Below are 24,477 nucleotides of genomic sequence, written 5' to 3'. Positions count from 1 at the left end.
TCTGGCAATGGCAAAATTCTGTTGGTGATTACAAAATGAGAGGAATGTAATAACATTCCAAATAAGTCCTTTAAAATTAAAACTACAAGGAACTTTAAATTAACAATTAAGAGTATGCACCAAGGGAGATGCATCTAATACCACATAACTAATAAAATGAATTGACAGTCCTGAAGGTATGAGCGTTTATCCTTTAAAGGTGTCGAAATGTTTTATATTCAGCTAAAAGATTTCATGCTACTATGACCAAATTTAATGGAGACATCTTCATTTCTGAAGCAGAGCATCTATAGCAGAGTCTCCAGATGCTCTATTTCAATAAAAGCACAATGCAATCTAACAGCAGATTTGAAAATCAAATGATTTCCAGAAAACTGGTAACCGGAAAAACTGAAAACTGATTTTTGCTATAGCTAATGAATTTTTTAATTTTTTCACTTGGTAGTAAAGCTGTGTCAGGAACATTTTGTCTTTTGGCAGCTAGTAGGAATTTCAAAATCCCGCTTTCTCCTTGGAAACGTATTGATTAGGTCTTTTTTTTTTTTTAAGAGGGAGTTTCGCTCTTGTTGCCCAGGCTGGAGTGCAATGGCGTGATTTCGGATCACCACAACCTCGCCTCCTGGTTCAAGCGATTCTCCTGCCTCAGCTGGGATTACAGGCATGCACTATCACGCCTGCCTAATTTTGTATTTTTAGTAGAGACGTGGTTTCTCCATGTTGGTCAGGCTGGTCTCGAACTCCTGACCTCAGGTGATCCACCTGCCTCGGCCTCCCAAAGTGCTGGGATTATAGGCATGAGCCACTGCACCCGGCCTGATTAAGTCTTTTATGGCTGAGGCTGTACTTAACACCCACCTTGATGGGATCCAGTTAGTCACTTGTTTCTCATTTAAATATACAACTAAGTTGCAAACTACAAAGCTACACAGTCTACATCCAGCTAACTACACTATATATAGTTTGATGTATAATCAATGTACATTATGTCGGAATCTTGAAATACTACTAGCTACAAAATGCTTTCTCCTTTCTTTGAAAAAGACTTGCATTTTTAAAGCCAGTGGAAAACAATCCAAATTAAAAATCAACACAACAGATATACAGAAAAAAAGAAGAGCTAGGCACAAATTTGCCTTAAAATGCTTTTCTTAGAAAGATGATAGCTTGCACATTTGCAACTAATCCACCTGATGCACAGAGCATTACTGCTGCTTCTGTCTCTTGAACAAACACAGGCCTTGGGCTTTACAGACTAATTCAAATGTGTATAAATCAATTGCTTCCTTCCTGCTGTTGCTCTTTTCAGATAGCAGACAAGAGGCTCTAGTTTAAGGATGGCAGTCAGGATGGACACATTAGAAAGAAACATTTTAGTTTCAATGTTACCATAAAACCAGAACGAAAAGCAGCATGCTATATTATATGTTACAATTTAGGTTCCATTTCTAACTCCACCTAAAATGAATATGAACAAACTCATTTTTAAGTGTTTGTCAGTCAAATACAATAATAGTCTAAATTTATTCACATATGTACCAACCAAAGCCCAATAAAGCTAAAAGGAAGCCAAGTGTAATAAAAAGGCAGCTATAAGGTGTTGTGTTTGAATTTTTACCCAGCAAGAAATGATACTTAGTAATCCATCTTTCCCCCCCACTGCCATCCCTGCACACGTCTAAAATAGGCTAACTTCACCTATTCTAACTTCTGAGATTGTTTTGGAATTCCTGTTTTAATTTTTTTTTTTTTTAAGACTGGATGGTTAAGTTACTAGAATTTTTAGATACAGGTTCAATGGTCATTATAATATACTCTAAGGAGGGGTCTAATTATTATAGGGGATTTCAAATTTGCAGTCCAACAGGCAGAGTAGAAATCATTCAATTCTAGAAATTGGTATCATTAGCATTCTTATAGAAGAAAAATTTAATGAGATTTGACAGATTAAACACATACACCACAGGCTGGGGTGCCATGTGAATAATATTCAACCCTTCAAAGGGGGAACCGTTTTACTAGGTAACAAGAATTGCTTGCACTGTGAGAAATAGTGCAAAACTAACCCAAAAACACCAGTAGATTATTTAACGTTCTTTTGGCTTCCACCTAATAAGATACCATAAATAATATGGTCTACTGGGAAATGTTCCATGTAGAAATAACCTAATATGTAAGAAATGAGAAGGTTCCTTGCTAGAGTAACTCTATAGAAAATTAGAATTCTTTCATCAGTGGGTCTCAAAATGTAGTATGCATATAAATTACCTGGATTGCTGGGTAAAGATGCAGGTTTCCTCCACCTACTCCCAAAGCTTTTAGCTCTATTAGGTCTTGGGAAGGGCTCAGCCTGAATTTTAAACAAATCCTTTGGGTATTCTAATACAGGTATCCATGGTCCACACATTGAGAAACACTGATCTTAAAGGTGTGAGACATCCTTTATAGCTGGCCTCTTCTGTAGGGTGATTCCACGGGGGCAGTGCGCTCTGTCCAAAAGTGTGAATTACCTGCCATTTCATCATTAACCTATAATGAAAATTTGACAAGGAAAGCTCTTGGTTTACAAAAGTCACTTATTAAAGTGAGAATTTGTGTTTTTTAAAAAAGAGATTATCCCCCAAATCACAAACTCACTGAATAACAGCTGATTGTCTAGAATCTATTATGATAGCTAGACAATCTATTATAATATTAGGGTCTATGGGGACAATAAAGAAAGACATGGGGAAAAACAGTTGGAAAAAAAAGGCAAAAGGCAATAATCTATTTATAATTCTGCCTAGACCCAGCCTTATATGTCATATAAAAGTGTACACCCGGGCAGGCACAGAGGCTCACACCTGTAATCCCAGAACTTTGGGAGGCCGAGGTGGGCGGATCAATTGAGGTCAGGAGTTTGAGACCAGCCTGGCCAACATGGTGAAACCCCATCTCTACTCAAACTACAAAAAATTAGCGGAGTGTGGTGGCGGGCACCTGTAGTCCCAGCTACTTGGGAGGCTGAGGCAGGAGAATCGCTTGAGCCCGGGAGGCCGAGGTTGCAGTGAGCTGGGATTGCGCCACTGCACTGCACCTCAAAGAAAAAAAAAGTGTATACCCCACACAAGGGCACTATGGAGCAAACCCATTAATGAGTCTCTCCAACCCCATTTTTGCACCATACACAAAACTACCAAATTAATCTCTCCTTAAACATCAATTCATTTTTCGGTTAGAGAACCTATACTAAGTACCCTGACTCCTCCTCTCGAAGTCTATGTGAACTATGAACTACTCCGCTTCTGACGCTGAAGATTCTGTATAACCCCATCTCACTTAATCAATCTAACCATAAGTCTGTCACTTTCTCCTAAAGTGGATTTCCCAGCTCCCATCAGATGGAGCTCACATTTCATTAACTTTCGAGGGGCTGACTCTCAGGCTTTATACCTTTGCTCTACTTGGTCTCCTAACTGATCAGTATCCCTACATGGAAATACCTTTCACCCTGTCTCAGCCTTTAAGATAGTCCCTCGAGGCCAACCCCAAATCCCATTTCCGCCATAAATCTAGTCACTACTGCATTCTTTTCTCTTCACATGGAGCATTTCGCACCTTCACCAAGTACTGAAGCACTTGGCTATATTCAACCTTGCATTTTTTACACCATTCTTTAGTATCTTCCCCATTGCCCACCACCTTTCTAAGTTCCTTGAAGGCAGTAACACTTACAGAATTTCCTGGTATCTCCATCCCCACCCAATCTCTCACTCAAACAAAATGCTAGTGTATAAAATTGGCTTGAAAAATAATTATCACAATTTATGCATTTAATTATCATCAAATTGCATCCCAATGAATACCTGTAAATTAATTAAACAAATATCTGAGCAACCATCATACATCAAGAGCCATTCATAGGCACTGGGGCTATCCTTAGTGAATTCTTTGTCCTCAACTGTCTTATGTAAGCCCTTAAAACAATTGGTCCTCAACTACCTTATGTAAGCCCTTAAAACAAAAACTATCTTTTTTCTGCTACTAGCATCACACGAAGATCTATAGCAGCTCTTTATTACAGATTCTGAGAGTTAACCAGAGCATTTTCTACTCTATAAGTTACTGGCACCACTATGACAGCTGAGAAGCGAAGCTAAAACATCACTTTCCCCCAGACCAACAACACTGAGTGTTCTATTTTATCACACTAACAACATGAGATTAATTTAAGGTATGGAATTTACTTCCCGTGGGTGCCCTATTCAGTACCTAGTAGATATGTATATTAGATATCAGCTGTAATAATTTTCATTTTAAAAGCCACAAACTAAAGATACATATAAACTGCCACCATTAAAGATTTCTATCACTATGATTACCTTTTTCTGAAATAATAAAAAGGACGGGACAATAAAGAAGGCTTCTCAAGGATTAAAAGCTCTTACGAGACTTAGTATTTATTATTTTAAAAAATATGGTAAAATGTATACAACATATAATCTGCCATTTTAATGGCTTATATATTCGTATTAAGAAAAGTATTGAAATAGTACTGTAATACTGACTAAAACATGGGATTCTTTCTTGCAAAAAAACTCGCTATGATTACCTGAATTTGGAAACTAGTGTTAGTAAATATATTTTTTATATTCTACTGCTGAAAAAGTAATTAAAATATGCCATTAGTGGTTAAATTATTTGTATTTCAGGTAGTAAAATAAAATACAATACTAAATATTACACTTTCCAGTTTTTCTTTTTTTTTTTTTTTTTTGAGACTGAGTCTTACTCTTGTTTCCCAGGCTGGAGTGCAATGGTGCGATCTCAGGTCACCACAACCTCCGACTCCCGGGTTCAAGCGATTCTTCTGCCTCACTTTCCCGAGTAGCTGGGATTATAAGGCGCCCGCCACCATGCCCAGCTAATTTTTGTATCTGTAGTAGAGATGGGGTTTCACCATGATGGCCAGGCTGGTCTCGAACTACTGACCTTAGGTGATCCACCCGCCTCGGCCTCCCAAACTGCTGGGATTACAGGCGTGAGCCATCCCGCCCAGCCTATACTTCCTAGTTTTTCTGCATTCTTTTCTTAAAATTCACAAATGGTTCCTAATAACTGTAGCTAAAAATCTTTATAAAGACAGTTTATTGAGACAGCCTGGCCAACATGGTGAAAGCCTGTCTCTACTAAAAATACAAAAATTAGCCGGGCACGGTGGCACATGCCTGTAGTCCCAACTACTTGGGAGGCTGAGGTGGGAGGATCGTTTGAACCTGGGAGGCGGAGGTTGCAGTGAGCTGAGATTGCACCACCACACTCCAGCCTGGGTGACAGAACGAGACTCCGTCCCAAAAAAAAAAAAAAAAAAAAAAAAAGCTTATTATGTCACAGGTACCTGCTAAGTACTTTACATGCATTACTGCTTTTTTTCTTAGTGAGGTATCAATTCGCATATGATACATTTCACCTTTATCAAGTGTACAACTCAGTAGTTCTAAGTATGTTGACAAAGATGTATAACCACCACCACCACCACGAATTTCAGAACATTGTCATCATGCTGAAAGGGAACTGTACCCATCGGCAGTCACTCTCCATTCTTTCCCACCCCCTCACCCCTAAGCCACTGGTAACCACTTATCTATTTTCTGTCTCTACTGACTTGGCTTTTCTGGACATTTCATATAAATAAATCGTAATATGTGATCTTTTGTGTCTGGGTGTGTGTGTGTGTGTGTGTGTGTGTGTGTGATGGAGTTTCAGCTCTTGTCGCCCAGGCTGCAGGGCATTTCATATAAATAAATCGTAATATGTGATCTTTTGTGTCTGGGGGTGTGTGTGTGTGTGATGGAGTTTCAGCTCTTGTCGCCCAGGCTGCAGTGCAGTGGCACGATCTCGGCTCACTGCAACCTCTGCCTCCAAAGTTCAAGCGATTCTCCTGTTTCAGCCTCCCAAGTAGCCGGGATTACAGGCGCACACCACCACGCCCAGTTAATTTTTTTGTAGTTTTAGTAGAGACAGGATTCCACCATGTTGGTCAGGGTGGTCTCAAACTCCTGACCTCAAGTGATCTACCCACCTCGGCCTCCCAAAGTGCTGGGATTACAGGTGTGAGCCACCACGTCCAGCCTGTGTCTGGCTTCTTTTACTTAGCACAGTATCGTCAAGATTCAACCATGCTGTGGCATGTGTTAGTACCATGCATTACTCTTTAGGTCTTCAAAACAAACACTTAAGCTCAACACAATAATTGGCCCATTTTACATTAAAAAAAAAAAAAAAACTGAGACAATGAGACATGAAGTAACTGGCCCTCTTTGAGTCTCTCTGAATTCAAATTTGTTCATTGCATTTCTATAGAGATGTGTAAACTGTAAACATTTAATTATATACCAACTTATATGGAATAAAGTATACATTAAAAAAGAAAACTGCTACGTAGGCCCATGACTATAAGTCACAATTTCTTTAAATTTTTTCTTTTCTAAAAAATACAGCCAGTGATCTCTATGGTGTTTTCAAACTCCAAGATATTGTTAAAACATTAAAGGCTTATTCACTTTCTCTTCAACTCTGATCTGGTGCCCAATCTTTCAGAATAAAAGACTAATTACTAAAGATCATTGATATCATGATATATTGTTGAGAATATGGCTTCATAAAGTATACAGTGAACTCAACAGGTCAACATGGCAATAACGTAGTTCATAGTATGAAAAGGAACTCAGTATTTACTTATATTGTCTGTAAATATTACCTGTTTATATTGCAACAAATCAAAAAGTAGCAAACATCATTTTTAGGGTTACAGAATTTTTTTAAGTCTCTCTGGAAAGATCCTGACAGCTACACATGAGGACACTTCCAGGAAGAATTATGGATGAGTTCTTGACGAACTGAGCCAGAATGTTATATATAACTGAACACTTCAAACTCAGTGTAAAATCTGCCCAGCAGCAGTCAGTAGATAACCTTTCTGGTCTTTTGGTAATCTTAAGGATCGATGACTTAAAATTGCCTGTCAGCATGTGTAGGTGTCTGCCATAGGTAATAACATAGATGTAAATGGCAGCTGGTGTATGAAACACCCTAACTGAATACTGTCTGTATTTGGAAAAAGCAAGCTGAGTTGCTCAGAAAAGGCAAATATAAAAGACTGAAGAAGAAAGAAGGGAGTAAAGCAGTCTATATATTTATTGTAGAGCAGAATACATATTTATCGCAACATTATGTTACGTTATCTTTAATCAGAAATAGCATTTTAAAGATGTGACTTAAAAGAGTCTGAAAACTTCACTGAATTATATTTGAAAAAATCACCCCAAGACATTTTAGTAAGTCTTAAAACACAAATTGAAATACCAATGTAGAGTTTATATTTATAAAAATAAGAATCAGCATTGTGAAGCATGGTAAATCCTTAATGGAAACTAACCAGAAGTGAGAATTAAAAAAAAAAATTTAAATATAGTTTGGGACAGAGAATTCTGAATCATATAATTTTAATTAAGGTAAACAGCCTATGTTATCAGCAATTGCTCTTCTAGAGTAACGCTATAAAATAGGACTTCCTGGAAATGTTCTGCATTTGTGCCGCTCAATTTGGTAGGTACTACCTAATGTGGCTGTTGAGCATTTAAGTGTGACGGGTGTGACTGAGGAACTGAATTTTTAATTTTTTATAAATTTAAATAGCAATAGGTGACTAAAGGCTACCATACTGGACAGTACAAGTCTTGAGTAACACGTGACATCATGCTGTAAAAGGACCCTACCATTACTGTTCTGGAAACTTTCAAAAGTTAAAGAGGAGACTAGGGTTATTCATGTTGGGTGGGCAGGGAAGGGACAACAGGAGAAAAGAAATGTCCAAAGAAACCTAAATTTGACCTCCATGATTTTAGCAATGTTTCCTTCAAATCCATGGACTAGGGCTATGAATATTAAAAATAAAATAAATAAATAAATAAGGAAGGAAGGGAGAGAGAAAGGGAAGCAGAAATCACAAAGACAGAAAGAAAGATTCCCTAAGTAATGGCCACTAAGTATTAGCAGCAGTCAACATTTATTATGCAGTCTGTTTTATGTATTGTACTAAGCACTGCACATGTATTTTCATTTGACCCTCAAAATGAGTCTTCCAGGTACTTTTTATTTCTAGTTTTATAGATGAGGATATTGAGACTTAGGAAGTTAATTTGCTGAAACAAAAATGCATCTTCTAATGAAAATCTAGCAACTAGCATCCTTTCTCTATGTTCTAGCTGTATCTTACGTACCCATCTGTTACAGCGATTCATACATTATATTGAAATAGAGTTTACTGGCTGTTTCTCACTAAAAGGTAAACTCCTTGAAGGCAGGAACTGTGTTCTGTCAATAACGTAATATCTTTCTCAATTACCTACTGTCACCAATTTTTATCAAGGCATCTGAAATATATATATTATTCAATAAGTATTTGCTGAATTGAGTATGAATTTGTTTCTACATTCATGATAAACGTGGTAACACACTCCCTTTCTCTCTCAACCCTCAGGCATCTATATTTGAGTTTTGAAACGGGTTGAAAGTCTGTTTAAAATAGCATTTTGTAAACTATTTCAAATAATCTAGAAAGAAACTTGGAACTCTTATAATCCGATAAAAATATTTAACTTTAAGCTATTTTTTTCAGGCCCATTAATTTAAAATGTCACATTTCCCATATTTTTAGAAATATTTTAATAGAAACTTTAATACTGTGACTGAAACATTTACTACACAAAAGTTGTGCCATATAACAACATTAACCTCTGTATGTTGATGTGTAAGCACGAAGACATACCTCTTAAGGTACTTGAGCTGAACATAGTGCCTACGTTAACTTTTAAGTAATAAAGCTTTGATGGTTTCCAATCTTTTCATCTTATTTATCAATGACACTTTTTAAAAACCTTTCACATTTTACTGAATTCTATTCTCTCCTAATGGGCACATTGCCAGTATCTACTAAGGTAGAGTGAGGCCTAGGACAAACTTAAGGAAGCCTGTCAAAAAATCAGAAAGAACCAAAGAAGGTATTCCCTCAGTCCTAATCCACAGACTTCCACCTCAACATTTCATGAAATTCAATCTATAGGCAAAATAAAAATATTCATATGAGACATGCTCTCAAGGCTCTAATATTACCAGAGATGGTATCAAATAAAACTCTTAAATACACCACGGAGCAGCTCTAGTTAAAAAATGATCTCGCCTTCAGAAACAACTGTACATATGGCTTCTGCTAACTGTTGTCTTAGGAGGAAACAAAATCATTATTCAGTTTAACTGCTATTTTTAAATTTGTTTCACTTTTCTTGTCACTAAGCTTATTTACAAAATTCTTTTAATCTATAGTAACATCAAAAATAAGACTTCGAATATATGAAAACTTGTGTTTGTTGGGGAAAAGATAAATGAACTACAACTAAATTTTATCACACCTATGAATCACTTGAGGATCTTTTAAAAACGCAGATCCTCATTCAGTGACTCTGGGATGGAGCCTAAGATTCTGAGCATCATAAGCTTCCAAGTGATGCTGAAGTTGCTGGTGCAAGGCTTTGTGTAGCAAGGAACTAATTTTTCCAGATTTCAGTGGTTTGATTCTTCTAGGTTTTGTTTTGAAGACAGGGTCTTGGCTGGGTGCAGTGGCTCACGCCTGTAATCCCAGCACTTCGGGAGGCCAAGGCAGGCAGATAACCTGAGGTCAGGAGTTCAAGACCAGTCTGGCCAACATGGTGAAACCCCGTCTTCAAAGAAAAAAAGAAAAAAAAAATTAGCCAGGCATGGTGGCAAGCACCTGTGGTCCCAGCTACTTGGTAGTGAGGCGGAGGTTGCAGAGAGGTGAGATCATGCACTCCAGCTTGGGCAACAGAACGAGACTCTGTCTCAGAAAAAAAAAAAGACAGGGTCTCGTTTTGTCGCCCAGGCTGCAGGGCAGAGGCGTGAACATAGCTCACTGAAGCCTTGACCTCCTGGGCTCAACTGATCTTCAAGTGATCTGCCTACCTCAGCTTCCCAAGTAGCTGGAACCACCAGGGCACACCACCATACCTGGCTAATATTTTTAGGTTTTTTGTAGAGATGGAGTCTTACGTTGTTGCTCAGGCTGGTCTCGATCTCCTGGGCTCAAGCAATCTTCCTACCTCAGCCTCCCAAAGTGCTGGGAGTGTACTGTGCCCAGTCTCTTCTCGTTTTTTAAATGTTCATTTATGCTTTCAACAAATTTTTACTAAATGTGTACTATGAGTCAGACATAAGTATTAATAAGATCTCTGTCCTCAAAGAGCTCATTTGCTTAAAATCAAAAAAGCAAACAGGTCAACAAGTAGGAGTCTATACGGTGGAGATGGGGACAGCATTTCAGGGAGAAGAAACAGTCAAGCAGTAAAAGCACTCTGGAGGAACTGCTAAGGGTATCAAATTGCTGAAACCCATGGTATTTACAGCAGAGATCAGATAAGAAACTGGAAAAGTAAACAGAGTTAGGTCATGATGAGTCCAGCAAGTCAGAATAAGCAGTTTAAATTTTATTTGGTAGGTTATCACAGAAATGAAGAACTTTTGGTAGGTGTGTTCAGATGTGTATTACAACATTAATGATCGTATAAACTAACAGCAGCTAACATTATTTACCCAGAAACTGTTCCAAGAGCTTTACATGTATTCAGTCACTTAACTCTACATCAACCTTATAAAATTGGTACTAACATGTTCATTCCCACTGAGAATCTGAAGCACCAAAAAGAAAAATGATTTGCCCTCAATTCAAACTCTGGCAACGTAAGCTCCAGATGCTACACTCTCTCTTTACCTACGAAAATTCTGGAAAAATTACTCTGGTAAGCACTGCAGAAGTTGTGTTTGTCAGTGTTGAGCCTGGAAGATAGTTTTGAAGCCACTGGAACTGTCAACGAAGGACTGAATCAAGGCCGGGCGCAGTGGCTCACGCCTGTAATCCAACACTTTGGGAGGCCAAGGTGGGCAGATCACGAGGTCAGAAGTTCGAGACCAGCCTGGCCAACATGGTGAAAACCCATCTCTACTAAAAATACAAAAATTAGCTGGGCATGGTGGCATGCGCCTGTAATCCCAGCTACTTGGGAGGCTGAGGCAGGAGAATCGTTTGAAACTGGAAGGTGAAGGTTGCAGTGAGCCAAGATCATGCCACTGCACTCTAGCCTGGGCAACAAGAGCGAAATTCCGTCCCCCGCAAAAAACAGGACTGAACCAAGGCAAAGGCAATGGAAATGCAAATTTCAGTTATGCTTAGTGAGTAAAAATCCTAACCACTTTGTTACTAAGGGATGAGAGCAAAAGAGAATAGTTTCCTAGTCTCTAACTTGGGAGATGGAAAGAATGGGAATGTCAACCATTGGGAAAAGAGAAAACATTTTTGGTGGGAATTAGGAAGAGAAAATATAGAGATTAAGCCTGAGATACTTATAAGCTATCTAGGTAGAAAGTCAGGCAGACCTGAGTATCAATGGTGTACTCACTGGTATGTTGGTCCTAAGTGAGCTCACGTGGGCATGAACATGTGTGAACAGATGGAACCACATGGGAAGTTGTAGAATTCAAAAAAGAAACACTGACGATGGGCACAGGAGAGTGGTCTGCAAAGTCAAGGGAGTAGTTTCAAGAAAGTAGTCACTAACATTAAATCTGTGGTGCTATCAAGTAAGATAAGCAATGAAAATGGCTGCTAGATTTGGTCAATAGATCACCAGTGACTTTGGAAAGAAATTTCAATGGATTGGTGGGGTCAAAAGTCAACGACAGTGCACTAAGGAATAAAAGATGAAGAGACTGAGATAAATGAAAACACTGTTCCCAAAGATCATTCTACAAAAGAATAAACAGACCAGTAACTAGAAAAGAGAGAGGTTTTATTCTTTTTTATAAGTGAGAGATTTGAGCACATTAATAGGAACACCTGGTGTCAGTGAAGAGAGAGAGTTTAAAAAAAATACAGGAAGGCTGGGCGCGGTGGCTCACGCCTGTAATCCCAGCACTTTGGAAGGCCGAGGCAGGCAGATCACCTGAGGTCGGGAGTTCAAGACCAGCCTGACCAACATGGAGAAACCCCGTCTCTACTAAAAACACAAAATTAGCCAGGCGTGGTGGCGCATGCCTGTAATCCCAGCTACTCGGGAGGCTGAGGCAGGAGAATCACTTGAACCCGGGAGGCGGAGGTTGCAGTGAGCTGAGATGCACCATTGCACTCCAGCCTGGGCAACAAGAGTGAAACTCCAACTAAAAATAATAATAAAAAATAAAAAAATACAGGAAAGAGAAGATATTTGATGATGTAGTGTTCTGAGTGAACCAGGATAATTAAAAATTTGGTTAGGACCTACAGCGTGATATGTCTAAAACTACAGCAAGGTTTCCCAGCCTGGGCACTCCGGACATTTGGGGACAGTTCTTTGTTATGGGGTGGTGCTGCCCTATGCGCTATAGAATATTTAGCAGCACCCTAATCTCTAATATTCGCTGGATGCCAGCAGTACCCCACACCAAGTTGTGATAACCAGAAAGTGTCTCCAAAAACTGCTAACTGTTCCCTGGGTGGAGAAAAAGCAAAATCAACTCTAGCTGAGAACCACTGGTCTTGAGGCAGAGACCAGATCATTTAAATGAGCTGAGAGGTTACTGAAACAAATTACTATAGTCCCATCTACTAGTTACATAAGGAAAAGAGGCAAGTTTCTCTGCTGGGAGGGGAGTAAGATGGTAAAGGTGGCATGTGTTGTGGTGAGTAGAAAAGTTTTGAAATAACTTGGTGAAATTCACCTACGGGAAGGCAAAACTGGGTATCAGAAATACTTTTCCTCCTCCTAGACTTAAAAGGCAAGTGTATGTCTCGTCTCTTAATGGGCTCTCCACAAAACAGTACACAAAAGGAACCTGAGGCATGAAGAAGGAACTGAAGGACCTTATCAAAATATTATTTCCAACAACTTAAGAAATGGGGTCATCCTGAAAAGTGTTCTGACCCTAAGAGAACCCATCTTTTTGTTTGCCCAAAGAAGAGTTTTAAGGTTAGAAATTGAATCTATCTTTTTTTAACCAGAGTATACAATTTGATCATAATTTTGTAAAGTCTTCAATAGGAAGGCTTCTATATTTTATTTACCCCAAACCCTATCCATTACAATCAAAACTTTGATTTTTAAGACACAAAAATAATCTGGTGTTTAAAATTAGGCATCATCTTTGAAACACTGTCACATGAACTTTCCTATACTTTTGGAGATGAGTCCGTATTATTACTAGTATTTGTACCTTGTGTCCTGAAAGCTTAATTACTGCACACTGTAAGAAACAACGGATCCAAAGATGTAACTAATTGAATCTCCCTTCAACTTTATCTTCTAAATACAGTCTTTACTTCTTAAAAATTTGTTTTAACAATCTTAAACTTCCTGAGAAGGTTGAAAATACACTTGCTCACAATACAGCTTATGAGTTCCATGGCACTCATAAAAGTGAAGAGACCAGATGTAAGATAACAACTCCTAGCATTTGTCAGCATTATTAACAAGGAAAGTGATCTGAGAGAAACTTATGTCTTTAAATATCTCCCAGCCAGCACAGTGGCCCCACCTGTAATCCCAGCTACATGAGAGGCTGAGGTGGGAGGATCACTTGAGCCCAGGAGTTCAAGGCTGAAGCAAGCTATGATTGTACCACTGCACTCCAGCCTGGGTGACAGAGCGGAATCATTAAAAACAGTAACAACAAACCAAAAACCTCCAAAGATATAAAACTATAAAACCATGCCCTAGAAAGTTCTCTTTTTCCTACAATCACAAAGTGACTGAAGCACCTTCATGGGCAGCTCACAGAACTGAATTTGCACTTAGCAATTTTCCTTAAGAGATCTAATGCATCTCAACGTGAGTATCACTCTAAAATATGCTGAAACAACAATCTCAGATAGGACAGATTCTCACCTGTGATAAACCTCAAAATCTGCACATTTTCAAAAATATAACATTTGTTATTAGAAGCCAACTGTTGGTCATAATCAGTTTCACTATGGCTAAATAAAATCCCTGTAGGCTCTACAACCATTTGAAGTTAACTTGAGTATGAAAAGAGAAGTGCTTTGGATACATTACCAATTCTCTTCCAAACAGAGAAAATTCAAGCTGAATTCTCTTTCAGATCTGCTACATTTACTAATGAAAGGACAAAAAAAAGATTCCACATTCCAAAGACCAATGTGGACGACATCATTCAAATGTATCTCTAACTGCAACTTGACCTGCACACATGACGCCTCATTTGATGGTCTAAGATAGGGAGCATTTTAGAAAAAGTCCATGAGCTTCACCCAAAATCTGACTTCAAAAATAATATGCAGGCCTACATCCAAGTAGGCAAACACATTTACTGAAGGCAAACTTGTTCACACAGCAATCATGGTCATCCCTAGAGCTGTTATGTCTCTATTCTCCCAAAGGAAACAAAAATGATTTGGAAACATGCCAAGGAGCAGTCTAGACACAAATAATTCAATTATAGTTAGCAAATCTAAGGCTTTCAATACCCAGCTCACTTCTTAAGCTACAGACAGAAAAACAACTCTGTATCTTTTGTTACAAGTTATAAGTCAAATTACTTCAGAGCCAACATTAAGCAAATCAGATTTTATTATACGAGACACTTCAATTAATTGAAAACACTAGGTTTGAAATCACTGACTGGGTCAAGTTCCAAAATGAAAATATTTATGAGACTGTTCTTATGTTTTATTTTGTTGTGTTTTGAGACAGGGTCTCACTCTGTCACTCAGGCTGGAGCCCAGTGGTGCCATCGCAGCTCACTGCAGCCTTGAACTCCTGTGCTTAAACAATCTTCCCACCTCAGCCTCCCAAACAGCTGGTACTATAGGTGCACAATACCACTCCTGGCTAATTTTAAAGTTGCTTTTAGTAGATACAGGGTCTCACTATGTTGCCTAACCTGGTCTTGAACTCCTGGCCTCAAGTGATCTGCCTGCCTTGGCCTCTCAAAGTGTTAGGATTACAGGAGTGAGCCGCCGTGCCCAGGCTGTTTTTACATTTCTTAACGAAATGGATCCAATCTTTGAAAGTGCTCAATATTAAAAAGTCAGAAAGGCCATATGCATTGATTTCCATGTTCACAGGATATTTTAGTCTAATATATTTGGATCACATTGGATATTCATTTCTGGGCCCATTATTTCATGAACACGAAAACTTGATTTCAAAAAGAATCTGGATATATTAAGGTGGTAAACAATGCTTGTGCTTTTCTAAAACAATCTTTTTACTGGGTTCTCACTAGTTTTGTTTTCTTTTGGAAATAACACAAATGTATGAGTTCTTTTCTTTTTCTGACTTCTTTTCAATTCTGTTCCCTTATAAAATTTCTTCCTTGAAAGCAGTTCAATAAAAATAAATTGCCCCTTTAACATTTTTTTAAAAATAAAGTTTTAACATCCGAAAAAAATTAACTGGGTTCAAAGGCCATGTATTAGTATGTTTTTAACAATGATTTAAAACAATTTTGACAAGGTCAAACCTAAAACAATTGGCAAAAGTTGTAGTTATTCCATTTAACAACTCCATTAAGGATTCCTTTCCCTATACAGAGGTAAAAAGAAGGCTAAAATATCATTAGGGCATTATGACATCTATAAAATTTAGAGCTAATAAATGTTATCTGTATTCCTCTCTGATTAAAAATACTAACTCAGGAACATAAACATGTGAATGATTAAATTGCACAAGATGTGATTTTGCATCTCAAGGCAAGTGAAGACAAAGAATGGTATTGGTATGGTGTTAATCAAGGGGCAGTAACGTAACAATTCACAAATCATCCTAAGTACTAAATTGTATAGTACAAACTAAAAAGACACTGCAAACTAACATTAATGACTGTTAATAAAGGCACACCATTTTATGTGGTGAATTGCTCCATGACCAGGGATGAAGAATAGGTTTCAGATCTAATGCTTAAACTGTGACTTACAGTGGCTGCCTGGAGAAATGTGAAAAATATTGGGTAAGCAGTAGAGTCCTGGGATAGATTAATGGTATATGCCACACCTGTGAGATACAGCATGTGTCTCTTGGGAGAGGGAGAGGAATGTTGGTGCACCTTTTACATTTTTTTTTTTTTCAAGGATCTAGACAGAAACTAGAGTGTGGTAGCACAAGAAGTTAAGTTCCAATACTGATGGACATTACAATGTTAACTTTCCCCAGGCTCAAGGTTTTTTCTATCGTTCAAGTTGTGGGAAAGGAAGTATGTGAGTCTGTCCTCTGGGGCTTGAAAGATTCTTAATTACAGATGAAAACTAAGAACAGAAGGATTTGGGAAACCCAGAAGCAAAGGTGTTAGGGTCTCAATAGTCCTGTTACAGAGGTAAATTACAGATTGTACTGTCTTTTGAAAGCAGAAGGGTAGAGCAATCATTAGGGTGGCACGAGGGCATTGAGAGTGCTATGCATTGTCATTTACTCAATAAGTTGTAGTATTAAAGACAGCCCAAGGGTGTGCATCAGGCTGTATGGGTAGGAATATTCTAGAGGTTTTTCTTTACTGGGCTTAATTCCCCAACCACATAAAAATACTTGATGTTTAAAATTTTGGGTTTTTTAAAAAATCACCCCAAGAAACCTTCTGTTTAACATGTCCCTATATGTACTCTTACTATACAATTAGCCGAACGTTATTTTTATTCCAATGAATCAATCCTGAACATGCACACTGACTCACTGAAAAAAAGCACCTCACTTTGCATTCATCAGTATGGTATAAAGGAGTTTAGAATAGTGGTTAACAAACCAAAAGTCACAAAAAAGCACAACAGAAGAAAGGTTTCTCCTTGCTTAAAAAGGTCAAAGGCCAATAGCAGACACATGCCTGTCCACTGCTGTACCACTCTCAGCCATGGGTACATCTGCTCTCTCTCGGAAGCCTTGTACAGTCTCAATTAACTTTTGGCAGATGGTCTAAACAAAGTAGCTAAAGCAAATCCACAAAATGAACCACAGTACCCAAGCGACTAAGAGCACTGGGTACTAATTTGAAAGAGCACTGTTAGGTTATAATAAATCAGAATATGAATCAATGACTCAAAAATGACTGAAGGTTAGTATATTTTTCAGCCAGCTCTCAGTAATATTACTGCTTTGAAAATTATAGGTGGTTCTCTTGCTTACTCTCCTCTACCCTGAGTATACATTTAGTATTAATCTCTGGTTACTGGAGAATTTACAGATATCATTATCCTATATTTTATTTATTGAGACAGGGTCTCCCTCTGTTGCCTAGGCCAGAGTGTAGTGGCACAAACATGGCTCACTGCAGGCTCAACTTCCTGGGCTCAAGTGATCCTCCCACCTCAGCCTCCCGAGTAGTTGGGACTACAGGTGCACACCACTATGACTGGCTAATTTTCATATTTTTTGTAGAGATGGGGTTTCGTCATGTTGCCCAGGCTGGTCTCAAACTCTTAAGCTCAAGTGATCTGCCCACTTCAGCCTCCCAAAGTCCTGGGATTACAGGCATGAGCCACCGCCCTGCCCAGATGTCATTATACTAATGAAGACTGAGTTGTTCCTGATGAGAAAACTTATCAGTCTTCAACGATCCAGTTCTTGCTCTCCCTGTAAGTGGACTGAGGTGAAAACGGTTTGATAGTCTCTTGATCCGGAAAATGCCACAAAACCATGCAAATCAACAGGTTCAAGTTGTCATGTTCACTCAAGAACACTTGTGAAAATGCCCAGCCATTAAAGGTACGCATGTACAAAAAGATCACCAAGTTATCCGAAAGATGTCACTTTACAGAAACAATGTGTACCATTTTGACATTACAGGGTGGAGTTGGTAGGTGTGCCCAGGCCAAACACTGGGCTAGACACAGGGTTGGTAGCCCAAAAAGAATGCTAAATTCTTCCTGAACATGTTTAAATACACAGGGAGTAATGCTTAACTCGAGGTTTAGATGGAAATTCTCTGGTCACTGAGCACATCCAGGTGAATCAAACACCCAAGATGTGCTAGCCACTGTCCTTTCAGAGCTCATGGTCAGATTAATTTGTATGTGAGCTCCCTTGGCTACATGGAGATGATCCTCGCTGGAAAGAAATTATTCCTAAACCATAATTGTTCTGTGGCTGCACAGAAAAAAAAAAGATATCCCAGAAGAAACTGAAGAAACAAAACTTACGACAGGGGGATAAATTCAGAATAAAATATATGCATACATAAGTAAAAAAAAAAAAAACCTAAATGCTAAGAATTCGGTAAACAGATGTGAGACTTATGCAGAGAAAGATGATACTAGTTTTAAGTTGTCTAATTCCTGAGAGAATACTCAAGGTACCATAATAAAAAAAAAAAATCAAAAGAAAATCTACAAGGCTTACTTGAAGGTTCTTTTAAGGATAAGTTATAGAATACGCATATGCACGCATGCATATATGTGTATGTATCTACACACACATGTATTTCCAACTATGAGCTGTATTAGAATATTAGAAACTAATTTGAAATGTTAAGCTAAAAATGTAAATAGCCAAGAGAGAAACAAAAGTAAAGTCAGATTACTCATTGAGCAATTAAAAGTCCTTATCATGAAAAATTAACCTGGCTCAGGCCAGGCATGGTGGCTCACAACTGTAATCCCAGCACTTTGGGAGACCGAGGTAGGCAGATCACTTGAGGTCAGGAGTTCGAGACCAGTCTGGCCAGCATGCTGAAACTCCGTCTCTACTAAAAATACAAAAATTAGCTGGACATGGTGGTGCACACTTGTAATCCCAGCTACTCAACAGGCTGAAGCACAAGAATCTCTTGAACCTGGGAGGTGGAGGTCGCAGTGAGCCAAGATTGCACCACTGCACTCCAGCCTGGGCGACAGTGTGAGACTCCAACTCAAAAAAAAAAAAAAAAAAAAAAAAATTAACCCTGCTCATCCATTCCCAGCTGGAATAGATGCTCTTGTTCAGTGTGCCTAGGTAGGTATTTTACAACCAACGAGACAAAAGGCAGTGTTGCATAATTACTTTCTTTTTCCACCAGGTCACCAACCACTTGAAGCTACAAAAAGAAATGAAGAGCTATCGTAACTGCTTAGAACAAAGGGAAAAGTAGCAAAGTATTCCTCTAGAAAAGCAAAAAAACGCAAAAAAACAAAAAAAAAACCCACAAAATACCTGAAAGGACTTAATGACTAACCACGAAGTGTTAGCCTCATTCAATTATCTGAATGCAGATATCATGACTGTGCAAGATATAGCTACACTATTCCTATATATCCTCTTAAAATCACTTCCATCTGATGTTTGGTGGCTTAGAAAAAAACTAAGGTCATACTCATGTTTACAGTCACAGGATAACTACAATACTAACATAGCTAAAGAGGTTGGTTGGGACAAAATTATTTCTGTAACTTGTAATGAACTCTCCCCCGCATCAGAATTTCTCCTTATCCATTAACACACACACCCTACTATTAAGAGAAATGTGAGGGCAACAATATTATCCCCTAAAAAGTCCATCTGTTATGTTTTTAAGCTCTGATAAGAAATTAAATGACTGCTTTACATTTAAAAGTTCAGATAAGTATCACCGTTGTGGCGCTCGTGGTTCCCACTGGGGCCAAGATCCCTACTGTTTTCCTAAACTGGCTATTATGAATGACTAGATTCCAGAATTAGAATATACATATCTAGAATCCCTACATTCCATAACTGCACAGATTTTGCTATCAGTGCTAGTTAAGTAAGTTCATTTCTCTCCCCCAAATAGATATTTCTTTTAAGGTCTCAAATTTTATTCGACAGACTTTGGGATAAAATGGCTTTAAATATGCTTTTCAAATTCTCTGTATCATATGGAGAAGTATAACAATCTTTAAAAATTGTCTAAATATGGTGTTTCATACAATGGACTGAGTCAGACACAATTTAAGGAAATGGTTAATTTATTTCAGTGATAACTTTTTTATCATGAATATATTCATGGGAAAAGATATCTTTTTCCATTTCAAAAAAATTGGCCTCTTTCCAGTCCCATGGAAAAAATCTACTCTTAAAACTTTCCTACTTAATTGAATATCAGCTACACTGTCTTTAACCAGTTAATTATTACTATCTCGACATATTTAGACAATTAATAAAAGGAAGGAAACTTTCTAATCATTTTTCCTGAAATTAGATCACAGTCATCTCTCCGTGACAGACCCACCATCTGGGACAACAGGAAGCATGCCAATAGCCTAGTGAATTAGACAGCTGTGTTTAAAGGTTGGTACTAAGGACCAGAAACACAAACAGAGCTCAAAAAGTTGAGGCTTTGGAGACAGAACTATACAACTCCATTTTTCCCCAAACTTTGGGTTGTATACTCAAATTTGCAAAAATAATTTAATTGATTGCAATTAATCTACAACACTAACTTAGATGTCCCAGTCTCCATTAGCCATTATTGACAATTAAAGCAATAGTGAATACCTATATAGTTCCACGTGCCAAGCAGTGTTTTAATTGCTTTGGTGCTCTTCAAAAACAAAACAAAAACCAGAATTCTCTATTCAGATTTCTATGTAAGTTATAGGGGGCCGGGCGCGGTAGCTCACACCTATAATCCCAGCACTTTGGGAGGCTGAGGTGGGCAGATCACAAGGTCAGGAGTTCGAGACCAGCCTGGCCAATATGGTGAAACTTCATCCCTACTAAAAATACAAGTATTAGTGGGACATGGTGGCGTGCACCTGTAGTCCCAGCTACTTGGGAAACTGAGGCAGAAGAATTGCTTGAACCCAGGAGGCGGAGGTTGCAGGGAACCGAGATTGAGCCATTGCACTCCAGCCTGGGAGACAGAGCGAGACCATCTCAAAAAAAAAAAAAACTTTTGGGGTCCTTGTTATAAGGCACCTACTTAGTAAGGACCTATATACTTATATAAGTTGGATTTCAGTCAGACCCAAAGCTGTTTTTTACTTAATCAAATAGATTTTGCTAGTTAATACTGTGAGAAAATTTTAAAAAGTATTAAACGTCTAATAATATATAAAATATTGAACGAATTGGTTAATTTATTTAGTAAGTAAAACAACCATTTCTAATATGACACTGAAATGGCAAAATGATAGTCACATCACACTAGGGAGAAAATTTTAATAAGCAGACAAAACAAAATGATAACATTGTCCATTCTTTCAAAGCACTGACATACAAAAGTGAAAAGATACAACAGTGCACATTTTCAGGGTACCTATGTTTACTGAAGTCTAAAAACTCCTCCACCTTTAAAAGTCAGCATTATTTCTTGATGGAAGAAAAATACACAGTAACTGTTTTTGATGTAATACTAATATTATTGGGTTTTCTTTGCAAATTCCTTTAGTTCAAGTATTACTAAAGAAACATAAACATATGGACATTACAAATTCAGCTAAAAAACTAGGTAGTGCTGACTATCCTGTTTAATGGTAATATATGTATTATGTATTTAAATTTGATTATTATAACACAAAATAATTTTAACATGGAATTTCTATAAAGATGTATTTTGTCACTCTACAGTGCCTGCCTCTTCCACTGTGTTTTTTTTAAGATGTTCATCAATTTACCCAATTTTGTCATAGCTGTTACCAACTGAATTGTGTCCTCTCAACCCCAAAAATATACGTTAAAGTCTTAACTACCATGTCTGAAAATGTAACCTTATTTGGAAATAAGGTCATGGTAGATGTAACTAAGATGAGATCACACTGGAATAGGGTAGGCTCCTAAACGAATATAACCGATGTCCTCATAAGCAGAAGAAAACTTGAACACAGATGCAGAGGTAAGATGATGCAAAAACATATAAAGACAGCTGGGGGGTGATGGAGGCAGATACTGGAGTGATGCATCTACAAGCCAAGAACACCAAGGACTGCTGAGAACTGCCACAAGTTTGGAAGCGGTAAGGAAGGATTCTCCTCTAGAGCCTTCAGAGAGCATCGCCCTGCTGACACCTTGATTTTGGACTTCTGGCCTCTGGAATTGTGAGAGAATAAATGTTACGTTACCCATTTTTTTCTATGTTGTTGCAGGAGGCCCAGGAAACTAATTACACAGACCATCTATTAACATCTACCATTCTAAAAAAGCATCTTTTAAGGTAAAGCATTGAAGTCAGCAAAACCTGGGTTCGAATACCTATGCAAATCAAAAGCTGTGTAACCAACCATAGGCATCTTTTGAGTTCACCTCTTCACTTGTAAAGAAAAGATAACAAAGCCTACCACATAGGGTATTTCTGAAAATATATTTTGTAGAATGCCTGCCACACTACAGGTTCAAGTCTCTCCACCCTCAAAACCCTTCTCTCCTTGTAGTGAGAGTGCATTAAACCTATGGTCAAAGACTATTTTGCTAGCAAAAATACATGAAAAACAGAGGGCTGTAATTAAAATACTCAATAAATTTTATTAAAAATACCCTTCTAAATGGAGTCCTTGATGGTTTTGCCAACTAAAAACCTATATCCTGACCCTTGGTATGACCGCAGCGATATAAATGCAACCCTAAAGCAATTTTTATCACCACAGAATACCACCTCTTAAATAGTGGTTCTCCTTTACACTTCTGAAGATTATTTAACACAAATCTTATTTTACTGAAACTCTTGCTAACGTATAAACTTAGTTCAGTAATAAACAGACTCATTATTAAAAAATGCTTGTTCACGTGCAAGAACATTTATTTCATGTAATAATAAGCAAGATAATTACTTTTACGAAGATTAGTGGAAATATAACTGATAAACTTGATAAACACGTTCTCCAATGTGTGGATTAGGTAAGAATATGGCCACAATGGTCAGAGTCATCTGTCCAAGGACTCTTGAAAAAAGTTATCAAAGGCCAGCATCATGACATGCTGTGGATTAAACCTTATATGAATATAAAGTTTAGTGACTTGAATAGAAGACTTAAAAAAAACAACAACAAAATCAGGTTATATATTCTAATAAGGTAAAAGAACTGTAAATTATCCACTGCTGCTAAGGACAAAGATTAGTTTCTAAACTCTTTATATGAATGGAAGTGGTGAGTAAACACTAGCACTAAATGCTTACTACGTGTAAAAATAACTTTACACATTTTGTTTAATTCAAGCCATGGAATATTCCTAAAATAGGAGTTTTATGCACAAGAAAATGGTACTAAGTTTTAGTTATACATGCAGTGTATAAATGTTAAATTTTGGAAAGAAGCTGCCAAAACCAAATCCTAAAATATAAATTTGTAAGCAATCACTGGCTCTGCTTTACAAAGCATTTTAAAAGATATAAGGAGTTTTAAATTTTATTTAATTTGCAGGAAAAAGCATATTCAAAAAGAAATCTTAACATAAATGTCTGCCTCCAAAATAGCCAGTTATTAAGAAATTTAAAAATATTATGCCATGGTATAACCTTAAGGGAAAAAAAACCAATCATGCAAATACGGGCCAGGTGCCTATAGGGGCTCACACCTATAATCCCAGCATGTTGGGAGGTGGAGGCGGAGGCAGAGGCAGAAGGGATCACTTGAGCCCAGGAAGAGTTCAAGGCTGCAGTGAGCTATGATCGCACCACTGCACTCCAGCCTGGATGACAGAGCGAGATCCCATCTCAAGAAAGAGAACAAAAAAGAAAAAGAAAAAGAAGAAAGGGAGATCTAAGAAAATCAAACTTAATTATTTAGCCATAGGAAAAGGAGATAGCCTGATATATGTTTGTAACAATGGAAACAATTTAGTGGTTAACTGTGGCTGTAAACATATGGCTGGTTGGGTTATGTTTTTCTGCATATACATTGCCTAATATCTGGTGAGCCTCTATCATGTCAGGCACTTTATCTGATGGTACACACTAATTTTTGAATCTGGTACACAGTGTTTAAATCTTCACTACAGTGAGTCTGAAAAGTAACTTAAATCTGTGTCTTGGGTTTCTCTTCAGAAAAATAGTGAAGTAATAACTACCTTATAGGACTGTCGTAAGGATTATATTGTGCAGGTAATACAATTATTCCAGTTCCTGTCACAGAGCATGTGTCCATTTAGTATTAGCTAATATTATCTTTAATAATGAAAATTTAGCCCTTCAGATTAGCTAATAACAAACAATGTTTAGAGGCTCAGTAACTTGTCCAAAGCCACACATCTAGCTATTGTTAAAGGCAGTTTTAAAAACCCAAGGGCAATAAAATTTGTGCTATTTTTAAGTGTTCCAATAATGTTAAGTCTTTCCATTCCTCTTAGTTTTCTTCCTCAACTGGTCATTTACAGAAAAGAAAGCTTATTTCATAGACTTGAGGTAATTAAATGCTAGAAATGATGTCAGAAATAATCACTTAGTGAAGGGGCAGCAAATGACTTTCAATGCAAACAACAAATCCAATTGATGGTCCTTGCCTGGAATGATAGGGTCAAAAAGGAGCCT

At 37.8% G+C, this 24,477-nt stretch overlaps 1 protein-coding gene across 15 annotated transcripts in view; it reads right to left on the bottom strand.

Moving 5' to 3' along the window:
- The window catches only part of SCAF8 (SR-related CTD associated factor 8), a 255,439-nt gene that overhangs the window by 125,029 nt on the left and 105,933 nt on the right, over positions 1–24,477 (bottom strand). For 4 of the 15 annotated variants that reach the window (XR_008680904.2, XR_008680902.2, XR_010134404.1 and 1 more), the window contains one exon: positions 2,266–2,526. The exons of 8 other annotated variants lie outside the window; for them this stretch is intronic. The gene's annotated coding sequence lies outside the window, so the exon portion shown is untranslated. Of the gene's footprint in view, positions 1–2,265; positions 2,527–21,159; positions 22,044–24,477 lie in introns of those variants that run through there. 3 more of the 15 variants (XM_055391097.2, XM_019029393.4, XM_055391094.2) reach the window with 1 other exon arrangement.

This window comes from Gorilla gorilla, chromosome 5 (genome assembly GCF_029281585.2).
Source record: "Gorilla gorilla gorilla isolate KB3781 chromosome 5, NHGRI_mGorGor1-v2.1_pri, whole genome shotgun sequence".
Lineage (NCBI taxonomy): Eukaryota > Metazoa > Chordata > Mammalia > Primates > Hominidae > Gorilla > Gorilla gorilla.
This window is presented reverse-complemented; position numbering and strand designations above follow the sequence as displayed.